Source organism: Mya arenaria, chromosome 2, assembly GCF_026914265.1.
Source record: "Mya arenaria isolate MELC-2E11 chromosome 2, ASM2691426v1".
Lineage (NCBI taxonomy): Eukaryota > Metazoa > Mollusca > Bivalvia > Myida > Myidae > Mya > Mya arenaria.
This window is the reverse complement of record NC_069123.1, coordinates 16682880-16697675: the sequence shown is the minus strand read 5'-3', so window position 1 is coordinate 16697675 and position 14796 is coordinate 16682880. Positions and strand designations below refer to the sequence as shown.

General features: G+C 35.0%; 1 protein-coding gene across 1 annotated transcript in view; it reads left to right on the top strand.

Annotated features, from left to right (window-relative positions):
• LOC128203041 (myocardin-related transcription factor B-like) overlaps positions 1-14796 on the top strand; it is an 84885-nt gene that overhangs the window by 39230 nt on the left and 30859 nt on the right. Inside the window, 1 exon segment of the mRNA XM_052904292.1 lies at positions 4140-4229. The gene's annotated coding sequence lies outside the window, so the exon portion shown is untranslated.

Here is a 14796-nt window from a genome sequence, read left to right as displayed (position 1 = left end):
ATGAGAGATGTCTCACATTGTTTTGTTTTTACAAGAACCCAGAAGAGCAATTCCACATTTTACTGGTCAGGAATGTTTTTCCCTGTTAACTGTTTCCTCCCCCCCCCCCCCCCACACCCAATACCAATCTGTCTTCAACACTTTGATTCTACCAAAAACAGGGACATTCTTAGTCTGATTCATTTCAATCCTGCACATATTTTAGTAATTAAAGGGTGATGATTCGCAGGAAATTTGTTTTGCTGCATATCATGAAGATTTTTTAAGCAGAATAATAGCCCTTTAACATAGAAGACACGATGACATTACATTCCTGTAAATGTCAGAGTATCAAGATTTAAAATTATGTTGAATTTATGATGTCCCATTGTCTTGGGGGCCTAAATGGTTTTCCATCTTCTCAAAATGAGTCCAGAAAATAAAACAATACATTTATTAAAATGCCGTAGTGGAAAGCAGGCATTAAATTAAATAATTGCATCAGAAAGCCATCATTATATTACCAGTGTATTGTACTGATAAAAACTGCAGGAGCAGATCAAGTAGTGAATTGAGTCAGTGACCCATGGCGCTGTGGCTCATCAGCACAGGGATAAGGTGATTATAGGCGCTGATATCTGGCAGGCAGGACTCACTTCACCAATTTGCACCACAAGTTACAGTTACTGCTACTGTTTGTATGAGGCATGCTGGTTGTGGCTTTCACGCCAGCTGTCAGGCATAGGGAGTGTTTCAGTGCATCATTTTAGATCCTGCTTGTCTTTCATAGTTAATCAGGTTTTATTAAGTACTTTTTAAATTTTGAAAATGAAGTTCTTGGGCAAAATATCTGAGTAACAATGTTTTTCACTTTAGAAGTTTCTTCTAATGACCTTTTGGTGAAATTGATTATGTTCCTTTTGGGTGTCATGATTGTCTATCATTACCCCAGTGCTCAAATTCAAATGAGGAAACTATCATGTTTTTGATAAACCTTTCAAGGTCAAGGTCATACATCCAATGACCATGTTTCATTGTGTGTATATGCCAGCAAGTGCATTGTGAACATTATTTCTATGAAACAATGTACTGGTTTATTCACCTCAGGGCACCTTCAGTTTGATTATTTAGGAATGTCTGAATGTTAGGGCTGATAGTTTGATGGGTTTGCTCTGTAGTCAGCCAGATTGCTCATCTGTTTGGAGACTGGTCTGTAAACACCCTGGCATGTTCTCTAATGAATGAAATCATGTCTTGCTTTTAATATAATTACTTTGGTCAGTGTATTACAAGTCAAGAAACATTAGTATTTCTTAATCACCCCATACAGAGCTTAAAATGTACAATTTATAAGACACTTAGTTAACCCATTATGAATCTTTTTCATGATCTTGGAATTGAAGCATAAGGATGATCCTTAGTTGTCTGGATTATAATTTTTATATTTTGCATAAAATAGAAAATCACAGAAATCAGTTTTTTTCCTTAAAAAGTTTAAAATTGAGCCCATGAGTTTAGTTCCTACATTATAGTTCTTTAGTTCGAAAATGAACTCGCAATAATTCTGTCCCCAAAACTTTCCTGGCAGTCTTCTAAGTTCATCTTTATCAAATTTTCATGTTTACACAATAGATTAAAAGGCTGCTAAAACATAAGAAGATAAGACTGATGGTAGGTTCCTTTATCATTAAGGGCTCCAGACTAGGGACTCCCAAGTTGAATCAGATGATCCTGATTACTGTAATTAATACCTTCATGATGATCGTGCCTGATAAGCCCCGTTCATTAAGTTTCTGCCAAAACACATTGCCCTGTACTTTTCATCATTCCTATTCTTTGTGTTGTGCTGGATTGATTTGTAAATAGTGAAATTATATTTATTTATTTATTTATTTATTGTTTGTGTGTATTTATTATGATATGTTGGTGTAAAAATGGAGTTAACTTCTTTCTTGACTGGATTTCATAGTTTTCTTGGATACTTTGTGTTTATGGTATTTTTGATGGCAAATTGATAGAAGATAGTCAAATTGTGAGCCAAAAGATTAATTGTGTATAGCTTGAAAGTGTTATCAAATGTTTGTTTAAAGTGTAATGTGTGAGCACCCCTTGAAATCCTGAATATAAATGTGATTTATAAGAATCCTAATACAATCACACTAAGTGTGCAAGAATAGTGAAACAAATGGCAACTCTAACTCCAAGGGAAGTAAGTGTGTAGACTTGGGTTTGGATAATGGTACAGCTGTGTGGGCACGAGGAGGCAATGCCCAGTGAAGGTGACATCGTCATAGAAACACCCACCTTCCATGACAACCTTGACCATATTTATTGTGGTAAACTTTTTTGTCACTGACAATTTCCCATTGGTTGTTTGTTGCTCTGCCTTCTAGGAAAAAGTAGTGTATTGATGTTTGTTATGGTAAAATACGGTGTTTCTTAAAGTTAATTTAAAATGATATATTTTCAGATAGTACAAAATTGATACAAATGTGCCAACTCACATTTGCTTCAGTATGATGTTGTACTATGTTACACTGTTCATGAAGTATACATAACCTGGTGTAGATACAACATGTTTTAACCTCACGAAAGTTATTTCTTATTTAGTCTGGTTCATTAGAATCCAAAGCAAAGAGCCAAAAGTCAAAATAATTATATTATGTTTCTAAAAGTAACTTAGCTATGAAGTTTCATAAAGTTACTAAGCTATTATATTTCCAAAAAGTGAATATGATATGCAGTTTCCAAAAGTAACTTTGGTATTTAGTTGCCAAAAGTAACTCGGGTATGATGTTGCCAAAAGTATCTCTGGTATGCAGTTTCAAAAAGTAACCCAGGTATGATGTTGTCAAAAGTAACTCTGGTATGATGCTTCTGAAAATAGCTATGGTATGATGTTGCCAAAAATAGCTCTGGTATGATGTTGCCAAAAGTAACTCTGGTATGATGATGCCAAAAGTAACTCTGGAATGATGTTGCCAAAAGTAACTTTGGTATGATGTTGCCAAAAGGAGCTATGGTATGATGCTGCCAAAAGTAACTCTGGTATGATGTTGCCAGTAGTAACTCTGGTATGATGTTGCCAAAAGTAACTCTGGTATGATGATGCCAAAAGTAACTCTGGTATGACGTTGCCAAAAGTAACTCTGGTATGATGTTGTCAATAGTAGCTATGGTATTGTGATGCTGACAAAAGTAACTCTGATATGATGTTGCCAAAAGTAGCTAAGGTATGATGTCACCAAAGGTAGCTATGGTATGATGCTGCCAAAAGTAGCTATGGTATGATGATGCCAAAAGTAGCTATGATATGATGCTGCCAAAATTAGCTATGATATGATGCTGCCAAAAGTAGCTATGGTATGATGTTGCCAAAAGTAACTCTGGTATGATGCTGCCAAAAGTAACTCTGGTATGATGTTGCCAAAAGTAGCTATGTTATGATGTTGCCAAAAGAAGCTATGGTATGATGCTGCCAAAAGTAGCTATGGTATGATGCTGCCAAAAATAGCTATGATATGATGCTGCCAAAAGTAGCTATGATATGATGCTGCCAAAAGTAGCTATGATAAGATGTTTTCAAAAGATGCTCTGTTATTGTGTTGCCAAAGTAGCTATGGTATGAGGTGCTGCCAAAGGTAGCTATGGTATGATGTTGCCAAAAGTAACTACAGTATTATGCAGCCTAAAGTAACTATGGTATGATGTTTGCCAAAAGTAACTATGGTGTGATGATGCCAAAAGTTACTATGGTATGATGTTTTTAAAAGTCTCAAAGCTATGATTTTAAGGAAGTTAATAAGATATGATGTTTCCACAAGTAACTAATAATATAATGTTTCTAAAAAAAGAAGCTATGATGTCTCGAAAAGTAAGTAACTGAGGTAACTATGATGTTTCCAAAAGATACTATAGTATGATGTTTCCAGAAGAACTGAAGCTATCATGTTTTCAAAAGTAACTATGGTGATATGATGTTTCCAAAGGTACCTTATAATAGAAGGAATTATCTGAACCTATTTTCTAGAGAAATGTCTGTAGAGTAAGTTTTATTGAATAGTTATGTTTCTATTTTTAATCTACGTCTCATCGTCAGATTAACATAACATAAATTTCTCATAAAAGTTTCCTAATGTGGATATTGCTTCTATTTTCAGCTCACCTCCCTGTTCATGAGACTTTAGGCAAGAAGAGAAAACTAGTGTCACCAAACCATTTCAAGAACAAGCGAGTACAGAGAATACATGGTAAGAATAGGAGGAAATCATACAGCTGTAGTGACTTCTGGTGCCAAATAGATGTCAAGAATGGAAATTTGTCTGATCAAAATGCAAAGTTTAAATTCTGGATGAAAGGAAATTGAGTTAATAGCAGAAAAATGATTTAATTTTTTTGAGGAAAATAGATGCTTTCTTGGAATGGGATAATGGTTAGTAAAATTAACCGAAGAAAAAATCATTGATGTCTAACCCAAGATGTCATAGGCTGGATATGTAATGGGGCAAGCTCTCTTGTCCTAGGGATTTCTCCTCAGGAGACAAATTTGTATTAGCTTACAGCTGTCCTCACAATGAAGCTAGATAATTAAAGCATTTTTAGTATTGATCTTTTCTTTGAATCTTTTTATCTTTGTTTTGTCTAAGAATAAAAAAAGATCCAAAAAAATCTCAATACAGGTGAGAGCAGTTAGGGGGAAAGTGACCTAATTATTGTTGTCTTTGATGTGATAAGAAGGTTACACATATCCAGTCATCTCTCCCACAAATTGTGCAGAACCTCATAATGTTCCTGCTGTGGTATCTTGAACTGTGGCAATCAGCATGGGGGGCTATTCTAGAAGAGTTTTTGTACCATAAGCCACACCAATTTACTTTTGCTGAGAAAATGGAGGTTGTGGGTGAAAAAACAATTTTATTTTATTTTAAAACATTGATGCAAGTGATGGTGAAACCATTTTCTCCTAAACAAAAACTATTTAGAATGATAATCATGAACAATTAAAACATTATTAATCTTCTGATATGCAAGATAAAGGCAATACCTTACGAAACATTCATTTAATGTACCTGTTTAAGATTCATTTGATATACCTGTTTCAGTCTCCTGCCCTATGAAACATTCAGTGAATATACCTGTTTCAGTCTCCTGTCTTAAGAAACATTCATTTAATATACCTGTTTCAGTCTCCTGCCCTGTGAAACATTCATTTCATATACCTGTTTCAGTGTCCTGTCTTATGAAACATTCATTAAATATACCTGTTTCAGTCTCCTGTCTTATGAAACATTCATTTGATATACCTGTTTCAGTCTCCTGCCCTATGAAACATTCAGTGAATATACCTGTTTCAATCTCCTGTCTTATGAAACATTCATTTAATATACCTGTTTCAGTCTCCTGCCCTGTGAAACATTCATTTCATATACCTGTTTCAATCTCCTGTCTTATGAAACATTCATTTAATATACCTGTTTCAATCTCCTGCCCTATGAAACATTCATTTGATATACCTGTTTCAGTCTCCTGTCCTATGAAACATTCATTTGATATACCTGTTTCAGTGTCCTGTGTTATGAAACATTCATTAAATATACCTGTTTCAGTCTCCTGTCTTATGAAACATTCATTTGATATACCTGTTTCAGTCTCCTGCCCTATGAAACATTCATTTCATATACCTGTTTCAATCTCCTGTCTTATGAAACATTCATTTCATATACCTGTTTCAGTCTCCTGCCCTATGAAACATTCATTTAATATACCTGTTTCAGTCTCCTGTCTTATGAAACATTCATTTAATATACCTGTTTCAGTCTCCTGCCCCGTGAAACATTCATTTAATATACCTGTTTCAGTCTCCTGCCCCGTGAAACATTCATTTAATATACCTGTTTCAGTCTCCTGCCCCGTGAAACATTCATTTAATATACCTGTTTCAGTCTCCTGCCCCGTGAAACATTCATTTAATATACCTGTTTCAGTCTCCTGCCCCGTGAAACATTCATTTAATATACCTGTTTCAGTCTCCTGTCCTATGAAACATTCGTTTAATATACCAGTGGTTCAGTCTCCTGTCTTATGAAACATTCATTTAATATAACTGTTTCAGTCTCCTGTCTTATGAAACATTCATTTAATATATACCTGTTTCAATCTCCTGTCTTATGAAACATTCATTTAATATACCTGTTTCAATCTCCTGTCTTATGAAACATTCATTTAATATACCTGTTTCAATCTCCTGCCCTGTGAAACATTCATTTAATATACCTGTTTCAATCTCCTGTCTTATGAAACATTCATTTAATATATACCTGTTTCAGTCTCCTGTCTTATGAAACATTCATTTAATATACCTGTTTCAATCTCCTGCCCTATGAAACATTCATTTAATATGTCCTGTTTCAATCTCCTGTCTTATGAAACATTCATTTAATATACCTGTTTCAATCTCCTGCCCTGTGAAACATTCATTTAATATGTCCTGTTTCAATCTCCTGTCTTATGAAACATTCATTTAATATACCTGTTTCAATCTCCTGCCCTGTGAAACATTCATTTAATATACCTGTTTCAATCTCCTGCCCTGTGAAACATTCATTTAATATGTCCTGTTTCAATCTCCTGTCTTATGAAACATTCATTTAATATACCTGTTCCAGTCTCCTGCTCTATGAAACATTCATTTAATATACCTGTTTCAGCCTCCTGCTCTATGAAACATTCATTTAATATACCTGTTTCAGCCTCCTGCTCTATGAAACATTCATTTAATATACCTGTTTCAGCCTCCTGCTCTATTGCCCTATGAAACAAACATTCATTTAATATACCTGTTTCAGCCTCCTGCTCTATTGCCCTTTGAAACAAACATTCATTTAATATACCTGTTTCAGCCTCCTGCTCTATTGCCCTATGAAACATTTATTTAATATACCTGTTTCAGCGTGGACCTGCTCTATTGCCCTATGAAACAAACATTCATTTAATATACCTGTTTCAGCCTCCTGCTCTATTGCCCTTTGAAACAAACATTCATTTAATATACCTGTTTCAGCCTCCTGCTCTATTGCCCTATGAAACATTTATTTAATATACCTGTTTCAGCGTGGACCTGCTCTATTGCCCTATGAAACAAACATTCATTTAATATACCTGTTTCAGCCTCCTGCTCTATTGCCCTTTGAAACAAACATTCATTTAATATACCTGTTTCAGCCTCCTGCTCTATTGCCCTATGAAACATTCATTTAATATACCTGTTTCAGCCTCCTGCTCTATTGCCCTATGAAACATTTATTTAATATACCTGTTTCAGTCTCCTGTCCTATGCAACATTCAGTTAATATACCTGTTTCAGCCTCCTGCTCTATTGCCCTATGAAACAAACATTCATTTAATATACCTGTTTCAGTCTCCTGTCCTATGAAACATTAATTTAATATACCTGTTTTAGTCTCCTGCCCTATGAAACATTCATTTAATATACCTGTTTCAGTGTCCTGTCCTATGAAACATTAATTTAATATACCTGTTTCAGTCTCCTGTCCTATGAAACATTAATTTAATATACCTGTTTTAGTCTCCTGCCCTATGAAACATTAATTTAATATACCTGTTTTAGTCTCCTGTCCTATGAAACATTCATTTAATATACCTGTTTCAGTCTCTTGTCTAATGAAACATTCATTAAATATACCTGTTTCAGTCTCCTGTCCCATGAAACATTCATTTGATATACCTGTTTCAGTCTCCTGTCCCATGAAACATTCATTTAATATACCTGTTTCAGTCTCCTGTCCCATGAAACATTCATTTGATATACCTTTCAGTCTCCTGTCCCATGAAACATTCATTTGATATACCTGTTTCAGTCTCCTGTCCCATGAAACATTCATTTGATATACCTGTTTCAGTCTCTTGTCTAATGAAACATTCATTAAATATACCTGTTTCAGTCTCCTGCCCTGTGAAACATTCATTTGATATACCTTTCAGTCTCCTGTCCCATGAAACATTCATTTTATATACCTGTTTCAGCCTCTTGCCCTATGAACCATTCATTTAATATACCTGTTTCAGCCTCTTGCCCTATGAAACATTCAGTTAATATACCTGTTTCAGTCTCCTGGAAGTTGTCAAGGACATTATGTTACATGTTTTGCTTTATGCAACATGGCTTCACCAGAAAGCTTTGTCTGCCTATTTATTTTAGCGTTTCTAATAAATAGGTGCAGTAAATCTTAAGATCAAAAACATCAATTTGGAGTGGCCAAGGGTAGACATTCAAAAGATCAGTACTACTGTTCAAAATCTTTCCAAGAACTGAAAACGCTCTTATATCATTAATATCAACCTTGGGAAAAGACCATCAGCTTTCCAAAAAATTAAGTCATTTAAAAAATGAGTCTGACAAGAATTGTACAAAATTATGGATATATATATATAACATTATGTAGGCAAAGAATTATAACAATCACCTGTTTGCCATCATACAGATTAGATTAACATTCCAGGGGACTACAGAACCATCTAAATGCATGTCACTGCATTTCTATTGCAGATTGCCATTATTCTTCAGGTTTTGCAGAGTCTTCTAGCAAAATGTATGGTGCTGTTTACAGGATCATCAATATTTATTTTGTCTGAGGAACAGGCTAGTTTATTTAGATAAAATGCATGACAGATGTTGATTTATATATGATTGTTTTCAAATCTTTAAAGTTCTAAATGCAATGTTTTTTTTTAAATGATAGAATATGCTGCTAAGAGGTAAATTAAAGTGTAAATGATGGATGAACACAACAGCCTACCAAAGTCTTTGACTCATTGGCGAACACAACAGCCTACCATAGTCTTTGACTCATTGGTGAACACAACAGCCTACCAACGTCTTTGACTCATTGATGAACACAACCGCCTACCATAGTCTTTGACTCATTGGTGAACACAACCGCCTACCATAGTCTTTGACTCATTGGTGAACACAACAGCCTACCAAAGTCTTTGACTCATTGATGAACACAACAGCCTACCACAGTCTTTGACTCAATGGTGAGCACAACCGCCTACCACAGTCTTTGTCTCATTGGTGAACACAACCGCCTACCACAGTCTTTGACTCATTGGTGAACACAACAGCCTACCAAAGTCTTTGACTCATTGGTGAACACAACAGCCTACCAAAGTCTTTGAGTCATTGGTGAACACAACAGCCTACCAAAGCCTTTGACTCATTGGTGAACACAACAGCCTACCAAAGTCTTTGTCTCATTGATGAACACAACAGCCTACCAAAGCCTTTGATTCATTGGTGAACACAACAGCCTACCAAAGCCTTTGACTCATTGGTGAACACAACAGCCTACCATAGTCTTTGTCTCATTGATGAACACAACAGCCTACCACAGTCTTTGTCTCATTGGTGAACACAGCCGCCTACCACAGTCTTTGACTCATTGGTGAACACAACAGCCTACCAAAGTCTTTGACTCATTGGTGAACACAACAGCCTACCAAAGTCTTTGACTCATTGGTGAACACAACAGCCTACCATAGCCTTTGATTCATTGGTGAACACAACAGCCTACCATAGTCTGTCTCATTGATGAACACAACAGCTTACCATAATCTGTCTCATTGAAGCACACAACAGCTTACCACAGTCTGTCTCATTGATGAACACAACAGCCTACCATAGTCTGTCTCATTGATGAACACAACAGCTTACCATAATCTGTCTCATTGAAGCACACAACAGCTTACCACAGTCTGTCTCATTGATGAACACAACAGCCTACCATAATCTGTCTCATTGAAGCACACAACAGCTTACCACAGTCTTGAAGAACACAACAGCCCACCACAATCTTTCACTCATTGATGTACACAACAGCAGACCACATACCTTGACTGACATTAGTGAACACAGCAGCAGCCAACCAGTCTTTTGAATTTAAGCTTGACCAATAACAGGGGTTTGTCCTGAATTTGTTTATGTCACAAACTGCATGAATTGGAATAATGTTAAGGGAATGTCACATAGTCACAGTCAACCTTACTACCAGCCCTGCTACAATCAGAGAAAAGCTTTGCCTTGCAGTTGCTTATCAAACTTAAGACAGGCACCATGCTCCAAGTGCTTGTCTGCAGAATAATCATGAATATTAGTTCTATTTTCACACATTAATCATTTACATACGTCATTAAGTAATTGAGTGATGTTTTCTGATGGAGTGTATTGTTTTACTAAAGAAAATATTAATAAACAATTATATCATAATAAAAAAAATTCATGCGCAAATTTTTTATGATAGTCAGCACATTCTATTACTTACTGAATTATGATAAATATGCCGTTACTGCTGTTTAATGCTACTTGCAGTGTAAAAGTAGTTTATGATGATCTTATCTAGTTATGTTGTATGTTTTGTTGCTAGTGAGAATGGCATTTATTCTTCGATTTCTTCTTCATATCTGTTCATTTCTCTTCTCTTCTCATTTCGGCCTTTGCTTCTCGTTGGAAGACTAAAGTGTCAGTGGGAGTGAATATATGCTTCTGAAGGAGGGGACAACATTAAGGTGTTACTAACTAAGTTGTGTGCTGGACCTTTACATGCATTTTTTTCATTCTCCCCCCCCCCCCACCCCCAAAAAATAAAAATAAAAACGGTTCAAGAATATTTTTTCAAGCTATAGGGATGTGGGTTGTTGAATTAAAAAAGTGGCTGATTTAGTCCTACAGGTTTCTGTTTTTGAAAATGCTTTTCTATTGCTGTAACTCCAAGCAATGACTAAAATGTGTGTAACAGTTTAACGGCAAAATACCTTGCCAAGATAAGCATATCCAATGTCTTCAGACAGCAGATTTACAGTGTTTATTTCCATTAGCAAAAAGTAACGCTGGCAAAAATGTTGCATAAAACAACAGCAGGAGACTTCGAGAAAATGGAATGATGGCTTTGCGGAGTTAATGACAAAACCTGTCTTCATCGGCAACTATTCTTCCTCTCACCTTGCCACGTCCTTTCTGGTTTAGAGATTATCTCCCGTCTGACTCTCAGATAATTGGAGTTCTGCTCATACATTTGTTCCAACAAAAACTAGCACTCTTTTTTAGAATTTGACTGACATAAGTGTCTGTTGGTTTTTTTGGTACCTGGTGTATTTTTTAATGGTTGCAAAAAGGTCTGATGAACCAAATTTTTCCCAAGTTTCTATGACCTTTTTGATATGAAAGTGTTTCAAACTGTGAAGGTATGTAAAGCCAGTCATCTTTTGGTCACCATCCCAGTTCCCAAAATAGTAAGTCTATAAAAGAACATTTAATAGCAACATTAAATCTAAAAGGGATTTATTGGAATAATCATGTTTGAATTATTTATTCTGCCGAGTGTTTTTGCTGTGATTATGGCAGGGTAAGGGAGCAGTGGGGATAAACTTCATCTTCTAATAACTGTATTCTAGTCTTCTTCATCTTTTGATAACTATAATCTATACAAATTGTGAAAGATAAATGGAAATTGGAAATTCTAAATTTTGAAAAAAAGCAATAATAAAACTTACACCAACAAAATGGTCACAATCAAAGCAGTGAAAACTATTCAAGTTGAAGAAACTGCACAATGCTTCGCAGACCAACCTATCGAGCATGTTGATGTTGACCATGGCTGGCTTCCTGTTGGTACTTTCGCCTCTCCTCACAGTGTAGAGCAGCATCTGTCACCAGCAGCCAGATGACATTTCCCTCCAGATTCAGTGCTAGAGTCAAGTTACAGTTTCTTGGAAATTTCTGTCATGGGGAGTGGAGTATTGGCTCTTGTCAGCTTTAAATCTGAGGTACTTGTACCATCTGGGTGCTGTATTTGGACTGTCCTTTTATTAAGGCTATTTTCAATTTCATACATAAATAGATGCAGGCATTTTTATTTAATTGTGAAAAGTGTCCTTGTAGATTATAATGGGATTTCAGAAACATGAAGAGTCTACTCGTATTACATAGATTGTAACGAGGTCATGTTTTTTTCTTAGAAATAATAAAAACTTTAAAAAAAGAAATCTGTGGATTTTACTTGAAGCATTTTTGAAAATAGGTTGTATATAGTTATGTTAAGTGAAATGACATTGGAATATTGTGCTTTAGTATAAAATATAGCTGGAAATATACAGGTGGAATAGTTTACCGTATATAAGCGACAGAATACCGTATTCTTCTAGAAAGTACAAGTTGTTATCATAGGTTATCGAAGAGTTGATCAGATTCTTTTCATACCTGGAAAATGTCAACATGCCTCCCACGCCATGATGTTGCCAAAAAACACAGATAACAGCTGCAAATAGTTCAACTTTTGATAAGATTATTGGTAACTGTAAAGGAATGGTAAATATTCTGTTTGTTTTTTACCTGGATAATGATGGTTTTTGCTTTTACATAATATCAGTTAGGCAAAAATTGTTGTTGAAACATTCATTTTCTCTGATGAAGCCTGTTGATTTATTTTTCTGCTTTACAAACAACTGCCAGGCCGGCATGGTGCGAGGAACCTCCTGTCTGATTGAAGATGCAGTGTCTACCTTCAGAAACACAATCATCACAAGCAGCAGAGCAGAGACTCTTTAATTGTTGATGGTGATTCATCACATTATTTCCAATAGAATGTTAATGACGGAGCCATTTTGTTTATGTTCTTCTCATGAAAGTGGTTCTTAGCGCTTATTTTTGTCACTTAAACAATTTAGCTTCTGGAAAGGTTATCATTTTCGGAATGTTCATTAAATTTTATTGATTCTTTTCATTGTTTAACCTCATTCAGGTGCATTAGAACAAATTTAATATATTTTCTTCATAGCTTTAATTGTTCTCAGTCTTTCTCTGTATTCCTGAAAGTAAAGTAGAACTACAGAATTTGATTAAAAGAAGTTAAATTGACACTCTTATTCAAAATCAATACATACACATGTGTAACATACATACATTTTGAGTGATAAATTTTTAACTACTCACTAAATAATGCATTTAAGGAAAATATTAATTACTGATAACAAGATTGTATCTGTGTATTTCGTAGCTGAAAACGCAAAAAATATTAAATGATTGGATGCTAAAAGATTTACAGTGATTTTCCATGGTCACGTAAGGTAGAAATAACTGTTTGCTGCACATTTCTTTCAAATTAAACTTTGAATCCTTCGTAAGAACCATTATTTTTTTAATTTATTCATCCTTTCTGGTATATTTAATTAAACAATTGTATTAATTGTGGTAAATCTTATTTGGGAGTTATAGTGCATCTTTAATTATATGAAGGGCAAGAAAGTTTGAAACTGTTATAACATTGAAGTATGAAGAGTGTTATGTTACATTTCTGGCAGTGTTTAAATCTTGGGCTCTTTTTTGAGCATGGGAAGATTATGGGCAAAAGTGAATCAAAACAAATAAATCGGTGGCTTTTATAATCTTTTCACGGCTTCTTCTCTTTTCTTGTTCAAAGAACTAATTCAGTTACATTTGATGTTGGGGTCAATGTACCAGCTCTCGAATCTGTCCCATATTTTGGGGGATATTGGGTATGATTTTTTTACCTATTACATATGTTGCCTATTATTTCCTTGTAGGCCAGGTATATCAGTTGGAGTAATAATAATGACACTGCTAAATCATTTGTAACTGCTGCTGTAACTGTATGATTATTATTTTTTTGTTCCATAGGCCACACCAAATTAATGTTTAGTTCCTCGGATTTTTGCCAAAAAAAATTGGAGCGAGCGAGCGAAAAAAAAAAAAAAGTTTGTCAGTTTTCATAAAAACCGAAGCGAGCGAAGAGCGAAAAATATATTTTTCCTTATATTAAATATAAATAAGAAAGATTGTTCAAAATAATTGCCCTAAAACCCATTTTAATGCCATCTTGAACTGAACCTCTAATGGACATTGGGAAAATGTCAGAAAACATACTATTTATTCATCCGTGTTTAGTACAAACATTATATGGATAAATCTAATTTCTTATATAATTAAAACGTACTTTAATATGACGATCATTCATAATAGTAAATAACCCTGCTTTTAGTAAAAAGTTTGAAACGACTTATATAAATCTACCTGAATCAGTTTAACATCATAATTATGCAACTGTATTTAGACATAACTTAGGATTGATTTTGGATTTGTAAAAAATGATCACTTACACAGGCATCATCAAACATCAGACTCCATATAACATAGACTAAATTTTGTTTTTATTGTCACAGGAAATCCAATGACATGTGCTTATTAAAACAAAAAGAACAAGGGTATTTTTCAGAGTACTTTTTTTTATTATTTAGATGTTTTTATGCACCAGCCAATTGTATATGCCCCCCTCCCCCATTCCCGACTATTTTCAATATGAAGACAAAACCACATTCAATAGGCACTGCAGGGCCACCTGAAAGGTCAAAACACAGCCCATTGCCTCTGTTGTCCCGGGTATACTCCTGGAACAAGGGCAAGGGGTGGGCGGGGCAGTGGTTACAATTGACAAGTGCATTACAATCCCAGATTATGCTGCAAATAAAAACAAACTATAAGGTGATAAACTTAGGCTTACTTATGTTGAGGTATATCCAGACCAGTGTTTATATCGTTATTTGTGAATAGATATTTGTTCAAAACTGTTGTTTTGTCAGAATTTGATCAAAAATGAGCTTGATACATCAATTTGGACCAAACAATGACTCATGTTACAGTTAAGTTGACCTGTCCGATTTCCATTCAAAACGAGTCACTAATTATGCAATTAAAAATCGCTACCAGTCTCAGATACACATGCTTTA